The sequence below is a fragment of the Grampus griseus genome, assembly GCF_964374135.1.
Source record: "Grampus griseus genome assembly, chromosome: 3".
Lineage (NCBI taxonomy): Eukaryota > Metazoa > Chordata > Mammalia > Artiodactyla > Delphinidae > Grampus > Grampus griseus.
In genome coordinates, this window is record NC_139019.1 from 134,987,338 (window position 1) to 134,996,168 (window position 8,831).

The following is an 8,831-nucleotide window of genomic DNA, read 5'->3' on the forward strand; positions in this document are numbered from 1 at the left end:
AGCTATCAGGATCGAATTATGTTTTGCGTACAAGGTGGATCAATAGATGGTAACTTTTTTTTTTTTAACATCTTTATTGGGGTATAATTGCTTTACAATGGTGTGTTAGTTTTTGCTTTATAACAAAGTGAATCAGTTATACATATACATATGTTCCCATATCTCTTCCCTCTTGCGTCTCCCTCCCTCCCACCCTCCCTATCCCACCCCTCCAGGAGGTCACAAAGCACCGAGCTGATCTCCCTGTGCTATGCGGCTGCTTCCCACTAGCTATCTATTTTACATTTGGTAGTGTATATATGTCCATGCCTCTCTCTCGCTTTGTCACACCTCACCCTTCCCCCTCCCCATTACCTCAAGTCCGTTCTCCAGTAGGTCTGTGTCTTTATTCCTGTCTTACCCCTAGGTTCTTCATGACATTTTTTTCCCTTAAATTCCATATATATGTGTTAGCATACGGTATTTGTCTTTCTCTTTCTGACTTACTTCACTCTGTATGACAGACTCTAGGTCTGTCCACCTCATTACAAATAGCTCAATTTCGTTTCTTTTTATGGCTGAGTAATATTCCATTCTATATACGTGCCACATCTTCTTTATCCATTCATCTGATGATGGGCACTTAGGTTGTTTCCATCTCCGGGCTATTGTAAATAGAGCTGCAATGAACATTTTGGTACATGACTCTTTTTGAATTATGGTTTTCTCAGGGTATATGCCCAGTAGTGGGATTGCTAGGTCATATGGTAGTTCTATTTTTAGCTTTTTAAGGAACCTCTATACTGTTCTCCATAGTGGCTGTACCAATTCACATTCCCACCAGCAGTGCAGGAGTGTTCCCTTTTCTTCACACCCTCTCCAGCATTTATTGTTTCTAGATTTTTTGATGATGGCCATTCTGACTGGTGTGAGATGATATCTCATTGTAGTTTTGATTTGCATTTCTCTAATGATTAATGATGTTGAACATTCTTTCATGTGTTTGTTGGCACTCTGTATATCTTCTTTGGAGAAATGTCTATTTAGGTCTTCTGCCCATTTTTGGATTGGATTGTTTGTTTTTTCGTTATTGAGCTGCATGAGCTGCTTGTAAATTTTGGAGATTAATCCTTTGTCAGTTGCTTCATTTGCAAATATTTTCTCCCATTCTGAAGGTTGTCTTTTGGTTTTGTTTATGGTTTCCTTTGCTGTGCAAAAGCTTTTAAGTTTCATTAGGTCCCATTTGTTTATTTTTGTTTTTATTTCCATTTCTCTAGGAGGTGGGTCAAAAAGGATCTTGCTGTAATTTATGTCATAGAGTGTTCTGCCTATGTTTTCCTCTAAGAGTTTGATAGTTTCTGGCCTTACATTTAGGTCTTTAATCCATTTTGAGCTTATTTTTGTGTATGGTGTTAGGGAGTGTTCTAATCTCATACTTTTAAATGTACCTGTCCAGTTTTCCCAGCACCACTTATTGAAGAGGCTGTCCTTTCTCCACTGTACATTCCTGCCTCCTTTATCGAAGATAAGGTGACCATATGTGCGTCGGTTTATCTCTGGGCTTTCTATCCTGTTCCATTGATCTATCTTTCTGTTTTTGTGCCAGTACCATACTGTCTTGATTACTGTAGCTTTGTAGTATAGTCTGAAATCAGGGAGCCTGATTCCTCCAGCTCTGTTTTTCGTTCTCAAGATTGCTTTGGCTATTCGGGGTCTTTTGCGTTTCCATACAAATTGTGAATTTTTTTGTTCTAGTTCTGTGAAAAATGCCAGTGGTAGTTTGATAGGGATTGCACTGAATCTGTAGATTGCTTTGGGTAGTAGAGTCATTTTCACAATGTTGATTCTTCCTATCCAAGAACATGGTATATCTCTCCATCTATTTGTGTCATCTTTAATTTCTTTCATCAGTGTCTTATAATTTTCTGCATACAGGTCTTTTGTCTCCTTAGGTAGGTTTATTCCTAGATATTTTATTCTTTTTGTTGCAATGGTAAATGGGAGTGTTTTCTTGATTTCACTTTCAGATTTTTCATCATTAGTGTATAGGAATGCCAGAGATTTCTGTGCATTAATTTTGTATCCTGCTACTTTACCAGATTCATTGATTAGCTCTAGTAGTTTTCTGGTAGCATCTTTAGGATTCTCTATGTATAGTATCATGTCATCTGCAAACAGTGACAGCTTTACTTCTTCTTTTCCTATTTGGATTCCTTTTATTTCCTTTTCTTCTCTGATTGCTGTGGCTAAAACTTCCAAAACTATGTTGACTAAGAGTGGTGAGAGTGGGCAACCTTGTCTTCTTCCTGATCTTAGTGGAAATGCTTTCAGTTTTTCACCATTGAGGACGATGTTGGCTGTGGGTTTGTCATATATGGCCTTTATTATGTTGAGGAAAGTTCCCTCTATGCCACTTTCTGCAGGGTTTTTATCATAAATGGGTGTTGAATTTTGTCGAAAGCTTTCTCTGCATCTATGGAGATGATCATATGGTTTTTCTCCTTCAATTTGTTAATGTGGTGTATCACATCGATTGATTTGCATATATTGAAGAATCCTTACATTCCTGGAATAAACCCTGCCTGATCATGGTGTATGATCCTCTTAATGTGCTGTTGGATTCTGTTTGCTAGTTTTTGTTGAGAATTTTTGCATCTATGTTCATCAGTGATATTGGCCTGTAGTTTTCTTTCTTTGTGACATCCTTGTATGGTTTTGGTATCAGGGTGATGGTGGCCTCGTAGAATGAATTTGGGAGTGTTACTCCCTCTGCTATATTTTGGAAGAGTTTGAGAAGGATAGGTGTTAGCTCTTCTCTAAATGTTTGATAGAATTTGCCTGTGAAGCCATCTGGTCCTGGGCTTTTGTTTGTTGGAAGATTTTTAATCACAGTTTCAATTTCAGTGCTTGTAATGGGTCTATTCATATTTTCTATTTCTTCCTGATTCAGTCTTGGCAGGTTGTGCATTTCTAAGAATATGTCCATTTCTTCCAGGTTGTCCATTTTATTGGCATAGGGTTGCTTGTAGTAATCTCTCATGATCCTTTGTATTTCTGCAGTGTCAGTTGTTACTTCTCCTTTTTCATTTCTAATTCTATTGATTTGAGTCTTCTCCCTTTTTTTCTTGATGAGCCTGGCTAATGGTTTATCAATTTTGTTTATCTTCTCAAAGAACCAGCTTTTAGTTTTATTGATTTTTGCTATCTTTTCCTTCATTTCTTTTTCATTTATTTCTGACCTGACCTTTATGATTTCTTTCCTTCTGCTAACTTTGGGGCTTTTTTGTTCTTCTTTCTCTAATTGCTTTAGGTGCAAGGTTAGGTTGTTTATTCGAGATGTTTCCTGTTTCTTAAGGTAGGATTGTATTGCTATAAACTTCCCTCTTAGAACTGCTTTTGCTGCATCCCATGGGTTTTGGGTCATCGTGTCTCCATTGTCATTTGTTTCTAGGTATTTTTTGATTTCCTCTTTGATTTCTTCAGCGATCCCTTCGTTATTAAGTAGTGTATTGTTTAGCCTCCATGTGTTTGTAGTTTTTACAGATCTTTTCCTGTAATTGATATCTAGTCTCATAGCATTGTGGTCGGAAAAGATACTTGATACAATTTCAATTTTCTTAAATTTACCAAGGCTTGATTTGTGACCCAAGGTATGATCTGTGCTGGAGAATGTTCCATGAGCACTTGAGAAAAATGTGTATTCTGTTGTTTTTGGATGGAATGTCCTATAAATATCAATTAAGCCCCTCTTGTTTAATGTATCATTTAAAGCTTGTGTTTCCTTATTTATTTTCATTTTGGATGATCTGTTCATTGGTGAAAGTGGGGTGTTAAAGTCCCCTACTATGAATGTGTTACTGTCAATTTCCCCTTTTATGGCTGTTAGTATTTGCCTTATGCATTGAGGTGCTCCTATGTTGGGTGCATAAATATTTACAATTGTTATATCTTCTTCTTGGATCGATCCCTTGATCATTATGTAGTGTCATTGTCTCTTCTAATAGTCTTTATTTTAAAGTCTATTTTGTCTGATATGAGAATTGCTACTCCAGCTTTCTTTTGGTTTCCATTTGCATGGAATATCTTTTTCCATCCCTTAACTTTCAGTCTGTATGTGTCTCTAGGTCTGAAGTAGGTCTCTTGTAGACAGCATATATATGGGTCTTATTTTTGTATCCATTCAGCCAGTCTGTGTCTTTTGGTGGGAGCATTTAATCCATTTACATTTAAGGTAATTATCGGTATGTATGTTCCTATTCCCATTTTCTTAATTGTTTTGGGTTTGTTATTGTAGGTGTTTTCCTTCTTTTGTGTTTCTTGCCTAGAGAAGGTCCTTTAGCATTTGTTGTAAAGCTGGTTTGGTGGTGCTGAACTCTCTCAGCTTTTGCTTGTCTGTAAAGGTTTTAATTTCTCCATCAAATCTGAATGAGATCCTTGCTGGATTGAGTAATCTTGGTTGTAGATTTTTCTCCTTCATCACTTTAAATATGTCCTGCCACTCCCTTCTGGCTTGCAGAGTTTCTGCTGAAAGATCAGCTGTTAACCTTATGGGGATTCCCTTGTGTGTTATTTGTTGTTTTTCCCTTGCTGCTTTTAATATGCTTTCTTTGTATTTAATTTTTGACAGTTTGATTAATATGTGTCTTGGTGTGTTTCTCCTTGGATTTACCCTGTATGGGACTCTCTGTGCTTCCTGGACTTGATTAACTATTTCCTTTCCCATATTAGGGAAGTTTTCAACTATAATCTCTTCAAATATTTTCTCAGTCCCTTTCTTTTTCTCTTCTTCTTCTGGAACCCCTGTGATTCGAATGTTGGTGCGTTTAATGTTGTCCCAGAGGTCTCTGAGACTGTCCTCAGTTCTTTTCATTCTTTTTTCTTTATTCTGCTCTGCAGTAGTTATTTCCACTATTTTATCTTCCAGGTCACTTATCCGTTCTTCTGCCTCAGTTATTCTGCTATTGATCCCTTTTAGAGTATGTTTAACTTCATTTATTGTGTTGTTCATCGTTGCTTGTTTCATCTTTAGTTCTTCTATGTCCTTGTTAAATGTTTCTTGCATTTTCTCTATTCTGTTTCCAAGATTTTGGATCATCTTTACTCTCATTATTCTGAATTCTTTTTCAGGTAGACTGCCTATTTCCTCTTCATTTGTGAGGTCTGGTGGGTTTTTATCTTGCTCCTTTATCTGCTGTGTGTTTTTCTGTCTTCTCATTTTGCTTATCTTACTGTGTTTGGGGTCTCCTTTTTGCAGACTGCATGTTCGTAGTTCCCGTTGTTTTTGGTGTCTGTCTCCAGTGGCTAAAGTTGGTTCAGTGGGTTGTGTAGGCTTCCTGGTGGAGGGGACTAGTGCCTGTGTTCTGGTGGATGAGGCTGGATCTTGTCTTTCTGGTGGGCATGTCCACATCTGGTGGTGTGTTTTGGGGTGTCTGTGGACTTACTATGATTTTAGGCAGCCTCTCTGCTAATGGGTGGGATTGTGTTCCTGTCTTGCTAGTTGTTTGGCATAGGGACCAGCACTGTAGCTTGCTGGTCATTGAGTGAAGCTGGGTGTTGGTGTTGAGATGGAGATCCCTGGGAGATTTTCGCCATTTGATATTACGTGGAGCTGGGAGGTCTCTTGTGGACCAGTGTCCTGAAGTTGGCTCTCCCACCTCACAGGCACAGCACTGACTCCTGGCTGCAGCACCAAGAGCCTTTCATCCACACGGCTCAGAATAAAAGGGAGAAAAAGTAGAAATAAAGAAAGAGGATAAAATAAAATAAAGTAAGATAAAATAAAGTTATTAAAATAAAAAATAATTATTAAGAAAAAATTTTTTTAAAAAGTAGAAAAAAAAAAAAAGGATGGATAGAACCCTAGGATAAACGGTGAAAGCAAAGCTATACAGACAAAATCTCACACAGAAGCATACACATACACACTCACAAAAAGAGGAAAAGGGGAAAAAATAATAAATCTTGCTCTCAAAGTCCACCTCCTCAATTTGGAATGATTTGTTGTCTATTCAGGTATTCCACAGATGCAGGGTACATCAAGTTGATTGTGGAGATTTAATCCGCTGCTCCTGAGGCTGCTGGGAGAGATTTCCCCTTCTCTTCTTTGTTTGCATAGCTCCCGGGGCTCAGCTTTGGATTTGGCCCTGACTCTGCGTGTAGGTCTCCAGAGGGTGTCTGTTCTTCGCCGGAGGGCGTCTGTTCTTCAGACAGGACGGGGTTAAAGGAGCCGCTGCTTCGGGGGCTCTGGCTCACTGAGGCCGAGGGGAGGGAGGGGCACGGAGTGCGGGGCGGGCCTGCGGCGGCAGAAGCCGACGTGACGTTGCATCAGCCTGAGGCGCGCTGTGCGTTCTCCCGGGTAAGTTGTCCCTGGATCACGGGACCCTGGCAGTGGCGGGCTGCACAGGCTCCCCGGAAGGGAGGTGTGGAGAGTGACCTGTGCTCGCACACAGGCTTCTTGGTGCCAGCAGCAGCAGCCTTAGTGTCTCATGCCCGTCTCTGGGGTCCGCGTTGTTAGCCGCGGCTCGTGCCCGTCTCTGGAGCTCCTTTAAGCAGCGCTCTTAATCCCCTCTCCGCGCACACCAGGAAACAAAGAGGGAAGAAAAAGTCTCTTGGCTCTTCAGCAGGTCCAGACTTTTCCCCGGACTCCCTCCCGGCTAGCCGTGGTGCACAAACCCCCTTCAGGCTGTGTTCACGCCGCCAACCCCAGTCCTCTCCCTGCGCTCCGACCGAAGCCTGAGCCTCAGCTCCCAGCCCCGCCCGCCCTGGCGGGTGAGCAGACAAGCCTCTCGGACCGGTGAATGCTGGTCGGCACCGATCCTCTGTGTGGGAATATCTCCGCTTTGCCCTCTGCACCCCTGTTGCTGTGCTCTCCTCCGCGGCGCCGAAGCTCCCCCCTCCGCTTCCCGCAGTCTCCGCCCGCGAAGGGGCTTCTAGTGTGTGGAAAGCTTTCCTCCTTCACAGCTCCCTCCCACTGGTGCAGGTCCCGTTCCTATTCTTTTGTCTCTGTTTATTCTTTTTTCTTTTGCCCTACCCGGGTACGGGGGGGAGTTTCTTGCCTATTGGGAGGTCTGAGGTCTTCTGCCAGCGTTCAGTAGGTGTTCTGTAGGAGTTGTTCCACGTGTAGATGTATTTCTGATGTATCTGTGGGGAGGAAGGTGAACTCAGCGTCTTACTTTTCCGCCATTTTCCCCGCCGTCCCCACTACACATTTTTATGTCCACAGCGATTTCTTGAATGACAGTTACGTGCTAAGTCACTGTGCTAAGTTCAGTGGACACAGCTGTGAGCAGACAGACTGTGTCCCCACAGAGGTAAACATGTATATGCAGAGGATAAAATCATATGAGGGAAATGAACTGTGGGTGAGACAGGATAACAGGGAGACCTCACTGTAATAGGTCAGGGGAGGCTTGTGGTCCAGTGTTTAAGACTTCGTGCTTCAAATCTTGGGGGCACGGGTTCAATCCCGTATTAGGGAACTAGGATCCCACATGCCGCACAGTGGCCAAAAAAAAAAAAAAAAAAGGTCAGGGGAGGCCTTTCTGATGAGGTGGAATTTAAGATGGGACCTGAGTGTAAACCAGGATAAGAGGCAGCAAGACGTGCCAGCAAGACGTCTCCATCATGGGAACGGGCTTGCTGTGTGTGAGGAACTGAAAGGAGGTCAATGTGAGCAGAGCATGGAGGACAGAGAGGAGGGACGCCCAGCAAGGCTGAGACAGGCCTGGGCTAGATGCTATATCACAAAGACCTTGTGTACTGGCACCTTGAGCACCAAAAGGTAGAAAAGCCACTGAACTGAAGCAGCCCCAGCATCCAAACCAAGATCAGGTACAAATGAGGTCCCTGAGAGCTGCAAAGCATTATTGACTGGACCAGAGGTTTCCAAACCGTCTCAGTTTATGGAGCCCTTAGTACCCCAGTGATTTTTTTCATGGTGCCCTTAGGCCAAAAGAAATACATAATGGTTCCATTTATTAAGTAGTTAGTTCCAAACAATGTAATGTCTTTATGTCCTAACAACTTTTTAGCAGTCATTTGAAAAAATGATACTCATAAATTGAAAGAAAATAATCCTATTTTTATTGCATTGTTAAATCACCTGGTTACTAATGGGATGCACATGCCTTTTGGGCACTGGACAACAACTCAAACTTTGGAATTAGATTGGACGCTGCCACCTTCATTTCCTGTTCCACAGACTTCCTTATGGGACTTGGTTTTTTTTTTTTTTTTTATCACAGTTACTGCAGAAAACATGATTTTGCAAAGCTATGCCATCATTGAAAGGAATGCAGCATGATGTAATGTTGACATTGAACAACCCTAAATTGGTACAGTGTTCAACAGATGCTGAGTATTTCACGTTTCCCTTAGGGAATTTCAGGTAGCTCCTAGCACTTCCGTGAATTTATATGGTGCCTTGGGGTGACTTGGTATACAGTTGGGGGACCACAGAAATAGACATATTACTTTCAGACTATGGAACGAAGATATTCCTTTGCCACTAAATCCTTTCTCAAATCCATATTTGAGCACATAGTAACATTATGTGTGAGAATTCCAGGAAGGAAAATCACCACCTTTCTGGAAATTGTGTCCTATTTGCGCATAAATCAATAGGGGTGGCCCCAGAGTGCTAAGCCAGCCTGGCTGCTTTGGATAGAGGAGAGGAGGGGAAAGGTGAGAAATGAGTACAGATCTTCAGCAACAGCATGAAAGCATGTGCTGTTGAACAGAGGAAATGAGTATGCAATGTGCAATAGAGATTTGGGAGCCCCTGATGAAGCAATGAATGCCAGGATTCTGAAGGGTTGGTTGTTGTCAGAACCCGCAGTTAAACTGGCTAAGCC